General features: G+C 41.0%; 1 protein-coding gene across 3 annotated transcripts in view; it reads left to right on the forward strand.

The window, feature by feature from the left end:
- STAU2 (staufen double-stranded RNA binding protein 2) overlaps window positions 1-21763 on the forward strand; it is a gene marked incomplete at its 3' end in the record, with an annotated part of 153581 nt that overhangs the window by 116312 nt on the left and 15506 nt on the right. The gene's annotated exons all lie outside the window — the stretch shown is intronic.

Consider the following 21763-nt stretch of genomic DNA (forward strand, 5'->3'; position numbering starts at 1 on the left):
AGTTCCTTCCCACAGGCTGTGGCTGTACTGGCAGCAGAGAGGTGGCACAGCAGCAGACGGAGCTCGTTATCTCAGGCACGTAACTCGGCTAAGTTTGTAGCTGAAAAAGGAGCTGCCCAGAGCTGGATCTGCAGACACATTAAGCATTTGTATCTCTCCCTGTACCATAGTCCCTGTTCAGAATTTATACAACGGTATCAGAGCAACAGGTTAGGTGCTGACTTCCACTCACAACCCAGGATTTTCCATCTGTGCATCCCACCTACAGAGTTCAAAACAGTTTGTTGCCTGTAGCGTTTGCCTTTTCTGCCTAATCCATGTGTCCAGAGAGATCGGAACGGAAAGAGAGAGCACAGCAAAAGAGAAGGAGCGTGGAGAAGAGGGCAGCTCTGCACCTACGCTGGCATTGAGGGGAAGAAAGTGAGCGGGTGCTGGAGACCTGGGCAAAGAAAATAATCACCAGTAGGCACCAACTACAGGGCCTCAGACTACGCTTTCCTTTGGTCTGTGCTGCTGAGCAGAGGCTCTGAGCCAGGGACAAAGTGTTCTGGGACACGTCCTCTGTAATACTTCTAGATTTCTTGAATAACTCACAAAGCTTTTGGACCCCTTTTCCCCAAACACACACAAAGCCAATTGTGCTGTAGAAGAGATTTTGAGAAACACCGTAAGGAAAGCCGCTTACTTCTTCAGCCTTTATATAGGCATTTTAAAGCAGGTTTTTTTATTCCCTATTTTCAGGGGATGATGAAGCTGACCACTTAGTTTTTGCAGAGTTAATACACTGCAGTGATTTACTTTTTATCTCTTTATTCGGGTTTTACTGCCTTATTTAAATTGTAACAGGAATAGTGATATTTTGCATATAGTCATATTGCTTTTGATTGGGAACAATACCAAGAAAACTGAGTACTTCATGATTTAATTATTTGTGTTCTTTGCAAGAATAATTAAAGGATCATGCCAAAATCTTATCAGAGCATGAAAATGTAGCATGCCAAGAGTGAAGTTATTTAAGTGGCATACCAATGATTTATTTGCTGACAAGATTCACTTTTAGAAACTCTCTCTTAGCTGTTTCACTAGTGGTAGTTAGAAGTGTAAAAAGTGTAGTTATCAAAAAGCATTAACAGGAAGAGAGAATAGCGTTTCAAGTGACCTGTGATTGTAGATGCTTCGGTTTTAGAAAAAAGTCATCGGAGAAACTGGTTTTTCAGAACTGAGCAAATATTTTCTGAAAAGTCAAGCCATGGGCCGGTATTTGAAAGTCAACCAGCACTGACACAGCTACTCATGCTAATCCTTTTCTAAATCTTCACCATTGGAAGTTTTTGGACTCTAGTTACTCATCTGGAACACAACTTTAATCTGTAAGTATTAGCTTGTTTCAGAAGTATTGCAGGTGAAACAATCTAAGACATTTTAGAATTACTGTAGTCCATATATGCCTTATGAAATAGATCCTTATTTACCATTAGATCTTTTTAAGCCCCAAACATCTACCTCATTATTTTTTCATAAGTATTTTCTCTATAAAGTTAATTAATCCGTTCCCAAACAATTGATTTAACTGTCTCCAGCAAAACACAGTTTTTCATGGTGCATATACCTTGACCGACAAAGTTAATCCACAGCTTTTCTGGAAGAAATTTTATATACTTACAAACACTGGTTTGTTGCAGGAGGGACTTAAAAGGATTTCTCTGTAGATGTTTGAAGGAACAATCATCTACCAAAGTAGTATTCAGATCTACAGATCATGTCTAACATTTGAAATACATCAGTAGCACTAAGTCAGTTTGGGTGTCTCAGCAATGAACTGGTCCCAGAAAGAATATCGTCGGTATCCTGCAAAGTGCTGATCTTCAACATTTTTAGTGCTTTGCAGAATTGATTGCTCAGTCCCAAGGCAATTGTCCATATCATGCAAGTGCTGCATACTATTATAGTCAGAAGCCTCCGTTTGAGAGTAATCCAAGAAAGAATACCACTATTTTGTTTCCAAGTTCTTTTTGTGAAATATTTGGCTCCAATGCATAGCTAATTTTCATAACGCTCTTTGAAAGTCTCTCTTTAGAAAAAGATGTATTTTTAGCATGTGCATAGTTCATTTTTAAACCAAATCTGGCTAAAAATTGCCACATAAGCTGTTTTTTCAACAGAGGGCCAATAGCCATATTTCTGTTTCCTCACAGAAGGAATACATTTATGTTTTAAAAATATATGTATTTGAGTAGTCATATAAAAGAAGCAACATAAAGGTGCCATACTGAATTCATTAATTTTACTCTCGTGTGTAATCCCAAATATCTAGATCCTTATAATTTTATTGGCAGAGGGAACAAGTACGTGGCTTGACATATCAGCTGGGCTACGAATATCTAAATGTTAACACACTTCCAAGCTCATGTTTTGGTCTGGTTTTCAACCTTCAGCGTTGGTTAAGAAGTCCCCGCTGATGATGCCATCTCCAGACCATATTTAGCAGGCAGATTTTTGCCTGTCCCATTATTACCCCTCCAAAGCCGGGAGATGGCCTGTCCTTTGGTCCTTGGCCGGTCAATGCTCAGGTTTCTTGCTGCTCTTCGTTCACTAGAGCATAACCACAGGCAAAGTGAGACCATGTTTGCCAGGCTGTGGAGCTGCCGGGCCCTGGAGAGCTGTGATTCCCATGGCTATTGCTGTCCTGAGGAACAGAGGCCTCAAAGAAAACTAAAGGCAAAGGACAGGTCACTGATCCGGTCATCATCTTCTTTGATATAAATAATTATTAGGAAACAAAATTTAACTTTCAGCTCATAACCAGAAATCGGTACCATTTTTGTTTGACACAATGACATTGTTAAAGAGAGCCCTCGATGGCTACTAGGGATTAGTAGGGGAAAATATTTCACTTGCAGGTCACCTGCACGAATCTGGCCGGCGGCATGGGTGATTGACAGCTGTTCAAATGTGATGTCTGTGGGAGGCCCCTGTGAAGGAAGTTGCAAATGTCGGTCTGGGTAGGCAGGTGTCGGCACTACAGACCCACACTGCCGTGATTAGAAATCTCTGCCAGCAGCGCCGTGCCAGCTGCCGGCGCGGGGACCGCCTGGAAACCCAGCCTCAGGGTGGTGGGCGAGGGCGTGGGTGGGACGTGGGGGCTTTCTGCTGCCGGTGTTGTGCTTGCACGGGGCAGCGGTGTGAAATCCGCACCCTGTGCAAGCTCTCTCCCGGGGTAAGGTCGTGCGAGTGACGCAGGAGCCTGCTCCGAACCGCTTTGTGCAGGCCATTCTCTTTAAGCATCAGCGTTACTGCGTGGTGTAGCCCTGGAGAAAGCAAATGCCAAAGGAAAGGGTTTAATGCCCTTCACTATTTCTGTCCCAGGTTCTTTCCCGCAAACCTGCATTTCACCAGTCCTTTCTCTTACCGCTTCAGCTCCTTGCTACACTTTCCCATGCAAGGTTTTTTCCCTTGTAAATGATGTGAAGCAAATACCTAATGTTATCTTTAGTGCTGATGCAAGAAAATTAGAGGAGGTATATTACAGTTCTGTTCAGTATTCTTTCCAGAGAAAACTGCTGGTTAGGTCAATTTACTTGGCACTGTACACCGCTTTAATCTTAACTTGAGGCCTGCTGTAGATATACAGCAGCTGGATCTAATGTCTTCATGCATGGTTGCAAGCAAGCCAGTTAATTTCTGTTTGTTGAGAGGTAGGAATCAAGCAAATTTTCTTCTGTTGAATGAAAACATTGTGGGGCTGGCAACAGGTGAATAAGCAATACTGCATAAGAAAACAACCTGGAATTACCGCCTAAACTTTGAACGGCTGAATTCCACAACAGAGAAGTCACAGTTTCATCCCATTTATAATGGCAGTAGTTTAGCCCCAAATCTTTGAATAGAAGAATTAAAAGAAAAATTGTGTTGACAGACCTTGTCCAGGAGAAAACATGTCACCAGTTAGGAAGCACTTAGCTTCGAGTCCACATGCGGTACTGTAAGCTGCTAGCTGGGGTGGTCAGTGTATCGCTAAATCTGTGTATTGCAGGCTACAAAAGCTAACCAAATTGCTCCCCCCATCACCCTGAGGTCAGCTCAAGCTCTCGGTGACCTCTCAGGTTATATCCGTCAAGCTTGTTGCTGCATGTCCATAGAGGTTGCACTAGCTACGCAGAGTGTTGCCCATGGATGGCCCAAGGTCCTGCCATGTTCTGTGGAGTTCTCAAAGGCTGGGACTAAATTCACTGGATCTTTTGACTTTAAACAGGTCTTTAGAATTATGGCAAGTCAAAGTTAACTACTTAAAAATAGGTGCTAATAAAACCTCCAATGTTCTGATTAAATGTAAAATGCAAGAGCTATGGGTCTATACCTCACCCTATAAACAGCATAATTCCAAATACGTCTTACTGTTATACCTTAAACTACCTAAAACTGTTCACATATGTAGAAAATAAAACTTTAGATAAAATAGAAAACAAGTCTTATTAGTAGAAAATGAAACCCAGGTCTTTCTTCTCCCAGATGACCAGGCATAGAGTCAGGCAGCTGTCTCCTTTCTTGCTGGGAACCTTAAGCTGTTGCCTGCACAGTGCCGCAGCCTCAGCGGGAGGAGCAGAGCACACCCCCAGTTGAGGCTGTGATGTGGGCAAGGTGAGAGAGAGAGGGAAATAATCTGAGGGGATAAAGGCTTTTTTTTCCCCTCAGTTAATTCTTTTTTGTTGTTGTTGTTCCTGTGTCTATATTCATAGACTCATAGGATCATCACAGAATCATAGCATGCTTTGGGTTAGAAGGGACCTTAAAAATCATCTAGTTTCAAGCCCCCGGCCATGGGCAGGGACACCCACTAGATCTAGGTATTCAGAGTAGAAGAGCGTGCTTCTAAGCACCATAATATTTTATTACAAGACTTTCTTTATCTGTATCTTTATCTGTACAGCCTAGTTTTGGTCATTTAGTGCATAGGCCTTTATAAGAAGTGGGAAATCTCAGGCTAAGAGGGATGCCGAATCAGCCCTTCATATTCTGTAGTTGGTTTGCTGCCAAAGTCTCTGTATTGTCAAAGCACCAACTGAGAGGAGTTGCATTTCAGAACCCTTTTACCAAAGAATCGATAAAAGTCTATGAAAAATGGCAACCTGCACAGGGTAGAGACTAAACACAATCCTATACATGTAATTTCCATAGAACATATCGCCACTGTTAGTTGAAAAGACAGCTAAGATGCAAACTTTAGTCCGATGTTTCCTCTCAAGCTTGACAGCTTAAAGCATTTTCCTGCAAAATTCTGTGTTTATCTAAGCCCCTAGGTGAAAAGCCACCTTCCCCTCCCTTACCCGTAGTAGAGCTAATGAGCCATGCCTGTTATCCTCCCAAAACTCTCAGCTCAGCAGAAATTAATCCACCTTCTTTCCCCAGTTTTAACACATGCGACCACGTTAAGCTAGGAGAATGAACCTCCCTACCTTTTTATGCTCACTGGAGGATTGACTGACAGACAGGTAGTACTTCTTTGTTTTTCATTAGTCATTATGTAGTTTGACAGTAAAGCTAAACCAACTTAATTGCTAGCTGCTACCAAAAGAAGAGGTCTCATCCCTTTCCTGCCATCTTGCTCCCAACTGCATGGTCTCCCTGGTTCCTTTGCGCAGGTACCTGCCCTCGTGGGGACTCAGTTCAGAGGTCTAGACCTAGAAAAAATGAATCCTGCGAAAACATGTGAATAGATTTACGGCTCCCCTTGGGGGTCAGTCAGGTGCCCGTGGTGGTGGAAGACTGGGGCAGGAGCATGTTCCTGGGGTGGGAGGGGAGAGACTGGACAGCTGATTTTATCAGTGACATGATGTTAGATTGGCTTAGCCGTCCTGCCAAACCAGCCTTGGGATTCTGTAGAGAATAGCATAATTGCACTATTCCACAATAAACCTGTGGTTCCTGCTGTGAGGCAGCCTATGTAACTGAATTAACTTTCCCAGTGAATCATGTTTCTAATGTAGTTCATCGGGCATGGTTGCACAGACCATCTGTTAGTGGTGACCCTAAGGTGTATGCCTGACATGCCACTCCTTGTCTTGGTGCAACTCTTCAGGCCTGTAGGATGAATGAGATGGGAAAACTGACTGACATTAAATATAACTTCTTTTTGCCTAGCAAATTAGTTGTAGGCCAGTCACTGGTATGTGCTGATAGACACCTGTAGCAGCATAATTTGTGGAGCAACACAAGGGCCGTAATGGCGATAGGGGGGTAGAGAGAAAAGGAGCGGAGAAGAACTGCTTAAGCAGATATTGGCACCAAAAGAATTATCTGTATAACCATAGCAAAGGCTTTCTTTTATCTAAAGAGTAAGGGACATTTTCTTTTGGAGCAGAAGGTCTGAGTTTAACCATACTGCCAACATACCACACTGAACTGTTGTGACTATCTCGAAGATTAACAGGGTAATGCAATTTGCTGCTTCTTGTCACTCAAAGTGGGTGCGACTCTAAGCCTTGAGTATAGAGTAAGATAAAGCAGATGTCTGACCAAAACTGGCAGTAAGTTAGTCCTAGAAGGAGCTTCTAGGATTAGATAGCATATTCAGGGCTAGTTGTTCACACAGGATGAATGGGAGAGGAAGGGGCTGGGGATAAAAGGGGAATTTTGCAGGTGTCACATCACCTGTCCGGGAGCATGCTCACCTTACTGAAACTGCTAAGCTGGAGCAGACAGACTGAGTACATGACAGGACAAATCTGAACCTGCAAAATATTGTAATTATATACATATACCTTTGTTAGCGTCTTCTAACGCTAAGTTAGAAGATGCTACATCAGCACCTTCTAACTACAGCTCTGTGTTTTCTCTGCTGGTATTTTTCAATAAATGCCACTGCATGAAGAGCTGCGGGCCAGTGCACTTGCAGATTCTCAGCAGGGGCTTACTGAAGTGGAAGGAGAATGACAGCAGGATCAGTCCCAACAGCATAATAGTGATATTTTACAAACAGCTTTGAAGCATTTGGATATGTAATATTTTGCGGTTGCGTGTAAAGTTCTCGGATGTCTTTTGGAGCAACTAAAAACCTTGCCATATGCTCCAGCCTTCTTTTTGTGTGGCCGTGGGTTGTGTGCAAATCTTCGGGATGACTGCTAGAACCGTTGTGAGCATATTGGATGCTTGCATGATTCGGGGCGCAACTTGAAACGTGCTGGGCATCCCTTGCCGACCGTAGCCTGTTGAACCGGAGCGCTCTCAACGCCTCGCCACAGCAGGCTCTGAAGACGTGGGCTGCATTGCGCTAGCTTCGTCTAGAAGGAAGTCAAGTACTGCTCTCTTAAAATCATTTGCGCCTTTCTTTCTGCCCGAACTTGTAGGGGTTGACAAACTTTCTCTCGAGTAATTCCTTAGTGCTACTTTGCTCCGCAGTGTGTGAAGGAGGAAGTTTGTCACGCAGAGTAGCCTGTGAGTCAGACCTGTAGGGCATGTCACCGGCACGTCAGCTTCTTACGCGGAGGCTAAAAACAGTTTGTGTCAATGCTCCCCATTAGCAGCCCTAATTTTCAGACTGTCACTTTGACTTAACTGCATCGTTTCCTAACGTACGATGATGTGTGTGTTTTGTTTTCCTAACTGTACCGTGTGTAAAGGCTTTCTAACACGACATAAAATGCTGGCTTATTTGTAAATGAAAGCTGGTATTTCACATTTATCCTCTTCCTTATGACCTTCAAAACAGAGGCAGAGCTACCTATATACAATTTTGTTGTTCTCCCTAGTAAAAACCCTTAATTGCATGCTGATTGTGGGTGACCTTGAAGTACTTTTGAAGTACGTCTAGAGAGTATAGCTGCCTACTGCATAACGTGTTAAAAACTTTGAATATTTTGCATGTGTAAATATGCTTTATTACTAAAAGTTTACTTTATCTACTGTGAGCCCTGATCTTTATTTTGGACTTTGTTTTACTTCTGGCTGTCTCTATTACTAAATTTGAGTTACACAGCTCCAATTTGCAGCTCAGTCACCTTCTATTTAAAAAATATGTTTCACTTGTTTCCCCTGAAAAATTCTGAATTTCCAATTATGAAAGGGAGCTGTTTATCATTGTTTGAGGTGTCTGTTTGACAAGCAGTCATGCAGAAATAGTGCAATGTGTAGGCTCCCAGTATAAATAGAAGTAATCATGATCCAAACTGCGGATAAGTAATTAGAATAATAAGTAGAAATAAAGAAGCTTTGTCAATTTGCATTCCTTTTTCTGAAGTAGCTAAGGGCTGATCAGTAGAAACTGATCCTTATCTTTAATTTTTCCCCCAAAATAAGGATAAAATTGGATTTAAGAATAAGAGCTTACCATATGAATTTAGGTTTATGGAGGATGTACTCTAGACTGTCAAAAATAGTATGCCTAAGGCAGATCTGCTTCTAAAGAGAAGAATGCAATAAAGCTTATGGTTATACTGAAACTGAACTGCAACGTATTATGAAATAGTTTGGTTCAGTAATTCCTGGATTGTTACATTCAGATTGTCAGCCACTATGGTGCTTTGTTGATTAAAAAAAATCCTCTGATAAATGCCAAGGACTAGTAAAGTTAAGGGTCTTTTCTTTCTGTCTGTACCTTTCAAAGCAAGGAGGTAATAATTTACACTTACCAAAAACTGAAGAGTGACCTGAAGCTATTAAATATATTTCAAAGAGATGCTGGAGAATCGTGACATGAAACTAGCCTCAGCAAAAGGTGACCATCATGTCTATGTAATAGACCATCTCTGACTAAGAAAGTTCTGAAGAGTTAGCCTCCTTTCAAATGTTTTTCAACCTCTGAACTAGGATCTGGAGGATGAGGTCAAAGAAGACTGCACATCATGTACGGTCTGTACAGTCTCTAGCATGACTTAGCCTCAGTGCTGGTCTAAATTATAGCAGAACAAACTAGTCTTCTGATTCTTCGTTGTATAATCTGCTGAACATAACAGTCTTTTTGGATTATTCTTTGCTACAGGTTTGTAAATGTTCTGGAACTAAAAAATAAGCTGATCAAACCTATTTTTTCTGGTACTGACAGTTCTTGTTTGTAGACTACTCGTATAAATAACTCCAGGACATCTGACATCTTATTCATATAAAATGTGTTGGCAAAATTTGGCATGAATTGGTTCCATTTCATCAACCTTCTTTTTGGTTCTCTTTTTTTTTCTTTTCTGTGGGAGTATTTCTATTTTTTTAATCATTTTGGAATTTGGAAGTTTATTCGTATCTTCTTAAGCCTATAATAGTTCAAGGAACACATAATCCCTTTTAGGCAGCAGCTTTTACAACATGTGGTGGGTGCCTCTGAATCAGCATCAAATGTTGGCATCTCCACTTCCTCCTTCATCAGGAGCAGTGAAGTTCCATCAGAACTAGTGAGAAAAAGATATTTCAAAAGAATGCAAAGAAGTGGTGCTTATTTCCTCAAAGAAAAAAAAAGGAAACCAGATTTAATATTAAATGGAAGAACACAAAGCCGCTTTTCAAAATCATCTTGAGTGCTTCCTTCAAACTTAACACCGAGGATGGACACTGCTGATGAATAATAATGAGAATTGAGTATGACTAGTCATAAGACAGAGCTCCTTTGCCTGAATATTTGTAATGTGATTTGATGTTTTTTCATGCGTGGAAACCTTGGATTCAGGATATCCTGTTTCTGGCAGGTCTAGAAAAGAGCAAAATTAAGAATAATGTAATTTTCAATCTGTATGGTTAGATTAATAAAATGCTCTACCACGCACTTTCCCCAACTTTCTGATCCATTTGATACAACTACTGGCAAAGACATTTGAGAAAATCAGTTCTGAGCTTTTTGGCTCCTGAGGCTAGTATAGGCTCTGGCTATCTCCCAGCCTCATACAGGGACAAGAAGCCAGTGCCCAACACCCACCCTTCCTGCTCTCCCTCCGCTCTGACTTTTCCTGGACGTAACCCAAGCGCGTGGCTCAAGGGAGGCATTGCCGCAAGGCCCCCGGGGCAGGCAGCGGGTACCTGCTCCTGTGGCGTCCAGTGTATGCACCCTGGGAACTGCCCCGCTGCAGGCGCTGGGGGTGGTCACCAAGGTGAGGGAAACATGTTGGGTCTGGCCCTGAAGAGCACTGGAAGACTGTGAACCATGGCCGTTCTCCCGCCCGATGTTCACGTCTCTCATGATTCCAGTGTATCCAAATCTTCCTCCTCCAAACTTCAAATCCCATTGTTCAACACGCTGACCTCTGCAAGAAATAATTCAAGGAAACGCTTCAGGCAATGGAATGTAAAACTGAGAAAGATCCAAAGGTCTCTGCTCATACTGGGATTCCAGCATCACTTAAATTCATGGATTACCTGGTCCTTTTTTCTTCTTAAGTTGGATATTTATAAGATAGAAACCCCACAGTGTTTCAGCTTTCAGGAGCTTAGTGGGAAGAGCCTATTATACTATAGGTAGGTATAACCCTCATCTCTCTTGCCAGCCTCCCTGGTTGGAATAACAGCCTGAGAACAGGTCACTTTATATAAAATAATAACTTTGGGGGATTCATGGCTTTGCTCTTCCCAGATTATGAGCCCAGACACAAAAGTCTGACCAAAGCAATAGAGCCTTTTAGAAAACCTTTCCAAAGGAAGGGCTGGATGTCTAAGCTGTTTTCCTATCCCGACTCAGAGAATTATTTTTCTGGGGTCATATATCAACAAATAAACTTTTAGCTAAGCTATGGGAACAAAACCAAGTGGTTTTGGCCAGTAATAACATCACAGTTGAGTGAGGATGATGCAGAAACCTGCATTTTCAGAACTTATTTTTGTCTTGTATTTCTAATACTCTATTTGAAATTAATAGATGACATTCTATCTTATTTTTATTTTAACTTTATTTCACAATTAAATTTTTCATCAAAGCCACAACATTTTTCAGCATTGAAACCAATATTCTGTGATAACTTAACTCCATTTCTGGATGCAATAGACCTAGATTCCTTTCTACACTAAATGGAAACAGACTGGAAGGTATTTAATATCCTGTCATTGAGACAGTGCAAGTTGCTACTATACAGTGAGTAGTATACAAGTACGTGAGTTTTGAGAATTAAAATGATCTGGTAAGCTAATAAAATAGTAAGATGTAAGGATAGTCATTGTTTTTACATCTAAGTAAGGCCACCCTAAATAATATCAAGCAGTTTGAATGGTTTGAACAATCTTTTTTAGGGTTATCTGTGCAACTAACTTTTTATAACATTAATACTTTGAAATAAATGATTTTCAAATACTGAAGCAAGCAGAGCATGAAGTTTAAGACTGCAAGGCAATGAAGAATAATCAATTCATATAAAAAGCTATTTTTAAAAAAAGCAGTACAAATTCAATGAAGCAAAACTCATGTTTTAAGAAAGCCTTTATTTGTCTCATGTGGAGTCCTATGATTTATTATACCAGTATCTTTTATTTTCTTGAAAGAAAACACAGTATTGTTTAGAGGAGGTGGGCATTCATAGCACTGTTAGCTCTAACAGTCTCAGACTGTTGTATTCAGGATATTCAGCTGTTTAGGACTTCATATACTTTATAGCCAAATAAGGTAAACACTGAGTTGGACCAGAGCAGAGCTGTTTGTTAGCCATCTGACCTCTTGCTTTCATAATCTGAATTCAGTACCTGCTATCACACCATTGTTGCCCAGTAGTCTACTGGGTCTGTCTGTGATACAGTTAATTTTCTTCATAGCAACCTGTATGATGCTACAGTTTAAATTTGTGACAAAAACAGTGATAACACACCATTGTTTTAGCTGTTGCTGAATAGTGCTTGCACAGGGTCAAGGCGCTCTCTGTTTCTCACTCTACCCCAATGCAAGCAAGAGAGGGTGGGCAGGAGGTTGGGAGAGGACACAGCTGGGACAGCTGACCCTAACTGGCCAAGGAGATATTCCATGTTGTATAACATCACGTTCAGCAATGAAGCAGGGGGGTAGTTTTTCCAAAGGTAACCATCACTTGGAGAGTGCCTAAGCACTGGTCAGCTGGTGGGAGGTGGTAAGAGATTGCCTTTGCATCACTTGGTTTTATCTCCTTTTTCTTCACTTGTTAAACCGTCTTTATCAACCCATGAGTTTTTCTCACTTTTGCGGTTCCAATTCTCTCCCCTGTCCTGCTGGGGAGGAGTGAGCGAGCGGCTGGGTGGGGGCTTAGCTGCCAGCCGGAGCCAACCCACCACAAGTAGGCAAGATCTCTTTGGACCCCTTCAAACATTTCATGTCAGCAGAGATACAGTATTCTGCATTAATGAGGTGTATTGTACTGAAAGCTCCCAGCTTCAAGTTTGATAGTTTACATTGCTGGCAATATTCAACTTTCTCCTCACATTATAACAGAATTGTGGGCTAGGTGTCCTTTTTTTTCTCTTCTCCTTTGTTAGTTCTGTTGAGAATGCAGCAGACTAACATACAGAGTTCAAGACTTTGTTCTCATATGTATTCCTTAAGCCTAAGATGCCAAAGAAGTGTGAGAAGGCCATGGATTTTGAGCATGTGCTGTACTTTGCTCAAAAAGGAGGTTCCACATATCTAATCTGCACAGAAATCGGATAGCCTGACCTGCAGTGTCTTCTTGGCACATAAAAATATCTCCATTTCAATCCTATCATTAGTTTACACAAAGCTGGAGACTAGGGCAGAAAATGTGACCTGACCTTTTATTTTTCTTATATATACAGCATTTCCTAAGTTATCCTGAGAAATCTGTTCCAGTACACAATAGACTCTATTGCTCTTTCTCTACACTATACAGAAATAAACACTTCAAAACTCAGTTTTAATTTTCAGCCTTGGGTTATATGCAGTATGTTCATCAGTGGTCTGAAAGTAGGCATAAAATCATCTCTCAATAATGTTTGCTGATAGCACAAAGACCAGCAGAGTGTTAAATTGTGGCAAGTTGTAGAATACAATGCGGGAAGCCTAGCTGATTCAACAAAGTCCATCCTGACACAGCTAAATGCACAATTATTCATCAAGGAACAACTGATCAAGGCCATACTGACAGAACAGAGAATTTTAGCTTGAAAGTAACTGATCAGGGGTCATATAAGATGGGCGACTGAATAAAAGTTCCCATTACAGTACTTGACCACAAATGTCACAGATAATAGTAAGTATGAATTACAAGGTATATCCTTGTATATGGCATTGATCATTGGTCAAGCTGATGCTGGAAGAATTCATCTAGTCCTGATGTCAGCATTTCAAAGGGATATGGAAACACTGAGGTAAGTTCAGAAAACAGCCACAAAAAAAGTATTTGCTGGAGGAAGTGGAGGGAAATGCCTTCTGGTGGGAGACTTGAAAGCTCATTTGGTGTAATGTCTAAAGGAAAAAAACGGGGACCTGACTTGACTCTGTGAAAGTACTTATGAAGAAAAAATTTTTGGTTCCTAAGGGACTCTTTGATCTAGCTGAGAAGAACATAATGAGAACCAATAGCAAGAATCTGAAGGTACGCAAATTCAGATGACAAAGAATGAGTTCTGAGCAGAAAAATGCTTACCCATGGAAAGAAGCTGCTAAATGTCTCTAACATTCTGTGGAGCAGGACAGGATTTCTCTGATCAACACGCAAGGACAGCACTATCACAGTAGGACATGCAGGAGGATAGACTAGACCAACTCAGATTCCTGCCTGGCTTTATGAATCGATGCATGTATGTACTTTATAACTATGGAACAGAACTCTCACTAACCGGTAACTTTCATCACTAGTCCAAGTAGCACGGACCAGGAAAATTGATGCACATTTTCAGAGAGGGAGAGGAGCTAAATTGAAAGTGTACTGGGGTGTGGTGCCAACTGGCTTTCATAATGAGGTCTCAGATGAAACCTGAGGAATGAATGCTGCTACCTAAGGGTGCTTCTTTTTGAAACTGATGATTCATTCAGGTCTCTTTTAGGGTTTTGAGTAGTGAATTCATTGTGTTTGCATTGTCTCTCCATCTCCTATAGAAGTAGTTTCTAGCTATGATGAATTTCTCAAAACAGGGAAAGAAGCCTGGAGTCTGGTCTCTGGTTAATACAAGCACAACTCAGAACTGCAGTTTTGCAAATGGTGTAAATGAACACAACCAGGCTCAGTATTTGGCTTGTTTGCTTTTGTTTTCTGAGGGGAAGGCAGGAAGGGTTGCTTTTTAAATTTTTATGTGTAACTTAGTCTCTATTCTTACCTCTTTTGTTCAATGCTGGGATTGAAGAACAGACCTCTAAGTGCCAAATGCTGTGGGTCACTCTGGAGTTCTTCATCCATCTAACAAGTTACTTTTACACTGCTACTACTTTTTCAGCATTGGACAGTTTTTCCTTTTTTCAGTAAAAAAATTAATAAAATAAAAAAAAAATTAATAAAATTAGTAATTTCCTGTGGACACTGTGCCTTACCACAGCGTACGTTTCCTTCCATAATATTTTTCTGTTTGTAGAGTGAGCCCATTTTTGCCCATGTGGTATGACTGTACAGAAGTTTGAAAACTACAGAGTAAAAGTTAAATAAAAGCTCTCAAAAGCATATGGTGACTTAACCTGGGCTCCAAAGCTGTGGGTTCAAAGCCCATCTTGGATCTTGAGCTGGCAGACATTAATACTCAGTTGGAATATTCCCTGTTGGATGCATCATTCAAATTACAACAGAGACACAGTCTGGTTCTTTATCTACTGAAGGAGCTCTTTCCTTCTAAAGATCTCCTTGTTCTCTACAAAAAGTTATATTATTTTCTACTGCGATCTTAAAGAGATGGATTTAGGGTAAGGGGTGTCCCTGCATTGTAGGGGAATTTCTCCTTAAGCCACAGAGTACTGCAGAGTTTTTCAGTGGCCCCAGCACAGGCTTTTCTGTTCTTCCCCACTTAATAATCAGAACGCAGAAGGCTTAGCATATCCAGATTGTTCTCGCTCAAGTTGTTATCTCTGTCTAATTCCGTTAGTATGAAACAGTGCTCTGCAGTGTACAGGGGACACCCCACTCTCCTCTGGCATGATCCTGCCCCCCAGATTCTGCTTTTTTGTTCCGTATACGCTAAAGAACCCCACAAGCTGATTTTAAGACATCCCAGGCCACTCTGAAGAAATGGGCAGAAATTTTCACAACATGGACAGGTAATATCATTATTACATGGACAGGTAAAATCATTGTTCCATGATTTCTGACTACTCTAACTACTATGCTGGAGTTCTAATACCCAAAGCTTCCTCATAAACTATATAGTCACTAAAACATCTTGCATACCTTTCAGACACCTACAATGCTTCTAGGTTGGGCTAATTTTATGGGTTTCTCTATAGTGAAAGTACAGAGAGAAGCATTTCCAGAGGCTGATTCCTCACACCTATCTTTTTAGGATAGGATAAATCGTGATCCAGAGATACCCATCTCCTTCTGCTCACAATAAACAATGAACTTTGACTATGTCCTTGGCGAGTTCAGGGTTAAGTCAGAATGGATCCATCCATGAATTACTAGCCTGCCATTTCTTCTCCAATCAACAGTTTATTGGGAATATCATTAAAATAAAAGATACTACTGGTTACGAAACAGTTAGCTTTATTAATAGAGATAGTTCAAAGTTTTGCAAGAGCATCACCTGTTCTGAGGCACTCCAGCATTTCCAGACATTTTGCAAAGAATGTTTATAGGAGAAAACACCTTTGCAGGTCAGATACAGCTAGACCCAGGTAAGTGGTACATTGTATTAGCATCTTGCAGGATCAATTTTAAGAGTGGAGTTCTTGTTCCAAGCAGTCCAGTTCCCAGTAGTTATTCCTCTTCAAAGAAAGACAGAGTTTTGTTAGCTTGAGGCTGAGCACAGAAATCCAGCCATATTTAGCTCTAAGAGAATATGTATTTCACTGGCAGAGGAGACAGTTATGAGAGGACGGCTTTAAACTAGAGAAAAAAATGTTTCAAAGTGGAAGGACAATTTAAATTCTTTAACCTCCACTTGTATTAGCTACTTCTTGGCTTCTAGTGTATGAAAGCTTCTTGGCATGTGCCCTGCCTGGGGTCGAGTAGGACGTGGGAGAGATTGTGCTTGGATGTCTGGAGTACTACCACTTGGGGGGGAAAATGTGTAGCATTCCAACAGATATAATTAATGACAAGTGTTGTTGTCTTTCTCCTGTGCCATCCACCCACTGGCTGCCTGGTGTTGACCCCTTGCTGTCCTGCTGACCTCTCCAAAGTTTATTTTAAAAAGGCATCCTTGCTTTCCCAAACTTTTCAGCTAGGCTTCCCTTGGGCTTCTTGTTCAGTGCATGCCCAAGACTATGCCTGTGTCCACTGCTCGGTGATCAGACACAAGTGTTTCCATTAGAGGGATGATTAATGGAACCTTCCTTGGGAATGGGAAAGGAAAAAGTGGGTAATACAAGTCAAGAAATGTGTTAAAACTGAACAAAGGAACTTTGTTTCTTTGTTTAAAAAAAACCCTTATTTTTCAAGTGTGCCGCAAATTGCCCTTATTCGCTTGGGTCCTGCCCACATCAGTAAAACGCTACAGTTGTTTCTGCAGTGGTGGGCTTGAGAGAAGTTTGTGCCTTCAACCCACTTTGTAGCGAGTGACCACATCAAATAAATCCGCTGGCTGAGTTGGCTTCTGTGTTGGCAGATTTAATAGCTATAGGGTTTAATGCTGTGTGGCGCAGGTGCATGGAGTTTTCTACATCTAAACACAAAGTAATAACACAATGTACAGGACCGAAGAGTACGTAGGAATCCAAACTGGCTACTATGAGAGCGCAGCTGCCAAGTTACTCCTGCCCGATAGCGTTCCCCAAAGAGAAAGGGGCATGACAGCCCCTCATTTGCACGATGGGGATCACAGATCAGTTTCTGCCTGATCTCAAGCCTCACCTCACCTCATTCTCTGCTTACCCTGTTCTTCTTACGGGATGTTAGAGGCAAAAACCTGCTTCCTCCTTTCCCATTAGACGCCGTGCTCGGCTCTTTGGATGCCCAGGGCGGGCGAGCACCCTGTCAGCCAAGGCAACCTGCAGGTTGAAACAGCGCAGCAGTAAAATGGCCACAATGACTGATTTTCCACTGCTGAGAGGAACTGGTGAAAAACATGGACGAGGGACAGAGAGAGTAATAATCTTGGGAGGAGGTCAGGAGCTCTGCGCTGCCACTTCCCTGGGAAAGCAGAGAGCTGGAGTTTCTAGCACTACCAGGTAGGACCTTCCACAGTGCTTTACAAGGAAGAAGCTTTGCTCTTTTTCAGGAGAAATCAGTGCTTTTGTGGCTTGCTCCTTTCAGTCTAACAGTGTATAAGGAGCTTTATAGAGACAGCAGTAGGAAACGTTATCTTCCCACAAAGCCAAACAGTGCAGACATCTCCTCTGCCTGCCAGACTTTGCTGTTCATCAGAAACAAACAGCTCTGTTTGGTAGGTTGTTATTCTTCGCGAAGTCAATTTTTCAGGGCTAGAGGATGATCCTGTTGCCAAATCAGAAAAACCGGGCAGTTGCACTGTCGTGCCACAGGGAGCCTGAGGCACGGGGCTGGAGCTCCTGCCTTCCGCTCAGCAAGCCAGGTCTGAAACCCCTCTGCCACCTGTACAGCAACAAACCAACACGTGCCACGTTTTGTTCTTTAAGCCAGTTCTGCACGCACGATCCTGCCCTCTCCCATGGCCAAACCCCACCGGGCACGATGCGCTTGTCCCACCGGGACCTCCACGCGCCTGCAGGAAGGGGAGGCTGCCCCTCCCTGCATAGCAAAGGCATTCTGCTTTTATGGCATCTGGGCCACTGCAGCTGTTATAAGGAGGGGTTTGCTCTTTTTAGAAATTGTTAGCAAAGTAAGCATGTTGTTTATTAAAATATGCAGCGTACATTATGCACCTGCAACTACGATACAAAAAAATATCAGCGTGCAATTCTGAGAGTTTATTGAAAACTCCCTTGGGAGTTTTCAAAGGGTGGGAGTTACGCTTTGATTGAAGATGCGACTTAAAAAATAATTTCTTCTTTACTTTTGTGTTTTGCCTTTAGAATTCATAATAATTTATATTCCATTATAAACATTATAGCTTAAAATTCCATATTGAAAATGGTATCAAAATATTGGGGAAAATTATTTTACTTTAGCTCTTCGTATATGACCAGCTTTGATGAAATCACTGCAATAGTTAAAACGCAGGAGAACTAGTAATCACAAAGAGCAGCTAGAAACCTTTTTTCTCATGTTTCCTGAAAAGCACTGTTCATGTACAAGTGCATTGTTAGCTCAATGTGCAACTCCTGGTAACACTGATGCCGGTAGCACAGCTTTTAGCCAGGCATGATACTGTGAATAAGACCTGGAAAAGATCTGATGTTTGCGATACAGCAATATAAGAAGCCTATATTACTATATGAAGGAACAACCTTCGTGTAAATACTGCAGAAGATACTTTCTTAAGAATGACAATTTGTTCATTTTAGTACAAATTTTTTTTGTCATCATCTTAATAAAGTGTTCTTTCACAGTTTGTTAGCTGTAATAATGATTAGATCTTTTTTCTCCAAGATTCTTGAGTTTTTGTCAACTACCATTCTTTTATTTATATATTTGAAAAATTGATATACATTCACTGTATTGTTAATTGTTGCACCCTTACTGGAGAAGACTAACAAGCTTTGTCAGTTCATTACTGCTTCTTTTGTTTTCTTTTGTATGATTAATACTCATTGTTGATACCAAGTTACAGTTCAGTCAATTGTGGCTTAAAGACAAGAATGAGATTAATGTTAAGGAAATATAAATTATTAACCAATTTGCAGGGGTGGTTGATTTTAATGAAGTGAGTTTCTTTACTAAATACATGTTTGAATGATCAAATTCCTCTATGGCAAAGCTAGAAGGAAAGAAATGCCACTGCTTTTCACAGCATTTGCAAAAAGGAATGTGCTTGTACGTTATCATTAACTTCTTACTTGAGTAAAGTATTTTTCAGCCTTATAGGATCTTAAATTGAGTAGAAATGGGCCAAAAAATGGATGGATCATAGACCCCACCTTCAGGCCAACTGGGTTAGTCCACTGTTTTAGCATCCTTAACATTGTGTGACTTGCATCTCGTGAAGCCTTGCCTAAGAAGTACACAGAGGTTTACACTTTCAAGGCAATATCTATAGACAGAGAGCTGGCCATACTGTTTCACATCTCTTCTAGACAGGCACAGCTTTTTTCGGATCTAGAATAATTTGCTTCTGGCTGCCAGGCAAGGAACAAAACTACAGTTCTGAGGTAGGCATATGGTCTACAGAAACACTGTATTTTCCTGAAAGGACAGAAAGTTTTTCAGTTTTTGATCTTCTCTTTTTGTGTGTAGTCCATAGGAGAAAGAGATATGCTGTTTGGCATACATATATATTTCTAAAATGGGGGTGAATATTCCCATGTAACAAATAATGAGGACAAAATGGGTTTCATAGAGGAACAGGTTGAAATGCAATAGGCACTGGGGTGCATTAGGAAGCCGTCTCTTTTACTGTTGGTCCCAGGCTCATTTTTGTTTAGCTCGATGTGTGTTGCAGTTCAGTAAAGACACACAAGAGAGCTATTATCCTCAGTATGTGGATTAAGTTGTTTTCTTTCTCTAAGTTTTAAAAAAAAACTATTCCTCATTTATGGGGAAAGTGGTTAGATAAACATGAAAGTATTCCTTACTGATGGCTGTTCCAAGGACTTGCTTTATTTTTTGTTAGAACCATTGTAGTACTATCATTTGCACACTGACATTGGTTTACATCGCAGTTTGGATGATCTTCTCCAGTTGTATAATCACAGACTAGCATGCAGAGTCTGTGGGTGGCTTTAAGAGATTTTCTAGGTTTCTTTGTTTCAGGAGTTTGGTGTCCAAACATTATATGATTTGTTTATATTGATTTCATTGTGAAGGAAAGAATAAATCTGATCTCCTCTTCTCTTTATTGTAACTTGATAGCATGACAGTTATCTCAAGCATGGTTTCAGTTAGGTCTTATTTTGTGCTTGAAGAATATTACTGTATAATGTGCATGATTATGAGTGTATTTTCTCTGCTTCTGGTAGCAGCCTTGAAAAGCTAGTGTTTCCATCATGCTATGATTGTATTGTTTATGGACAGCTAAAAGTATTAAATTCTTAGCGCTAACTGAGGCTGGCCATAATGTTTTAGTCTCTACTGCCATTTAAGTTACATTAGTATTTCTGCTTTTATTGTGTGTTGATTTTAAGTAACTTAATTTTACTCTCTCATGGCAGAGTAAAACTGCTTGTAGCCTGATCCTGGAAACAATCTCATAGGGTTTGCATACATAAGCAGGCTTATGTAGTGAAGGATTATTATTATTCATCTTAATAAAATCTTTTAGTAAGATAGAGCTGTATATTAATTAACATGCCTCTCATGGAAGAAAAAATTAGATAAAACAGCGTACTCAAGGCTTTTCTTCTTAGCTGTGGCTGGAGCAGTTGCTAGTGGTTTCCATGCTGTACACAGTAACATCGACCTACTCAGGAAACATGAACTCGGACTCTGTTCCTTCCACAGCCGTAAGGTATTCACAATGACATGTCACAGGAGACTGTCTAAATGCAAGTACAGCTATTTTTCTGCCTTCCCGTATAACCAGAGCCACTGAATAACAAAAACTTAAAATACTCATGGTTGCACAGAGAAAGCATGAAAAGGAATATTATTGCATCATACCAGTTAAAGCAGCCACTGAAAAGCAGAAGTGCTGGATTCCCGTTCCTGCTTTCATCACCTCTGAACTTAGTGTTAAAGTATCAATTAGATAAAGAACAGAAATTATCTGGGGAAGATGGGGTGATCCTCAGGATAGCTCAGTAACTGCTGTGATCATTAGCCTATGGAGTCAGGCCCTTCCTTGCACTATTTTTCCTTTGACCCATGAATGTTGAATTATTTTTTCCACAATACCTGAATCTTCCCTATCACTGATCCTGGAGGTTAGATTGTCACCTAGGAGGCAGGGTGTGTGGTTTGTTGACCTAAATTTAGGAAATCTAAAATCTGTATCTCTTGTACTGTAGAAAAATGTTCTCACATCCGTGCCATTGGCAAAAAGGGGAGTCTCACCTCCACCCGCTTCTCCAGGGGTCATCTTCTCAGTGAAAGCAGTGAGCTCTGCTCAGGCCTGTCAACAAGCTGGAAGAGCCAGCTGTCTTGAGGACAGGACTGTACATCTATACACACTAGCTGGCCAAGCAGCCAGGTCCTCTACATGTGGTCCTGGCTTTGCAGCTGAACTCCAGAGAGGAGCAGGAGTTCACCTCTGGGCTTGGAGTACCTCGTTGCCTGCAGGTAGCTCCATACTCAGCATGTAGCTTTCTCAAGTCATTCTTCAGAGAAACCTGGCTCTCCTCTTAACACCAAAGAAAGAAACCAAGCACTTAACTTTAGACCTTTGATTTTATTCCAGGGATGTGCTATTTAAAACTTCACTCTTACAGTGCCTAATTTGTAAGCACCTGAATTCTTTATTGAATGTAACCCTGACAGGTTATTTTGTAACTAGCAAGATTTTGAATAAGGTCTTTTTGACAGCTGTGGTTAATGGATTTTAATAATAGATGCTAGGATGAAATGATAAAATAGCCGTTAGCAGATATTCCAGACTAAAAGCCAGCTGTTCTGCAAAGTTGTTGGACATTTATCTATATTTTTGACTGTAACTGTAAATGGAGGAAAAGCAGGTCCATAGTTGCAGAGCTCAGTTAATCATAGTCAAGGGGTGTCTAATCTGCATT

The sequence above is a fragment of the Phaethon aethereus genome, assembly GCF_964289735.1.
Source record: "Phaethon aethereus genome assembly, chromosome: 2".
In the NCBI taxonomy this organism is placed as follows: domain Eukaryota; kingdom Metazoa; phylum Chordata; class Aves; order Phaethontiformes; family Phaethontidae; genus Phaethon; species Phaethon aethereus.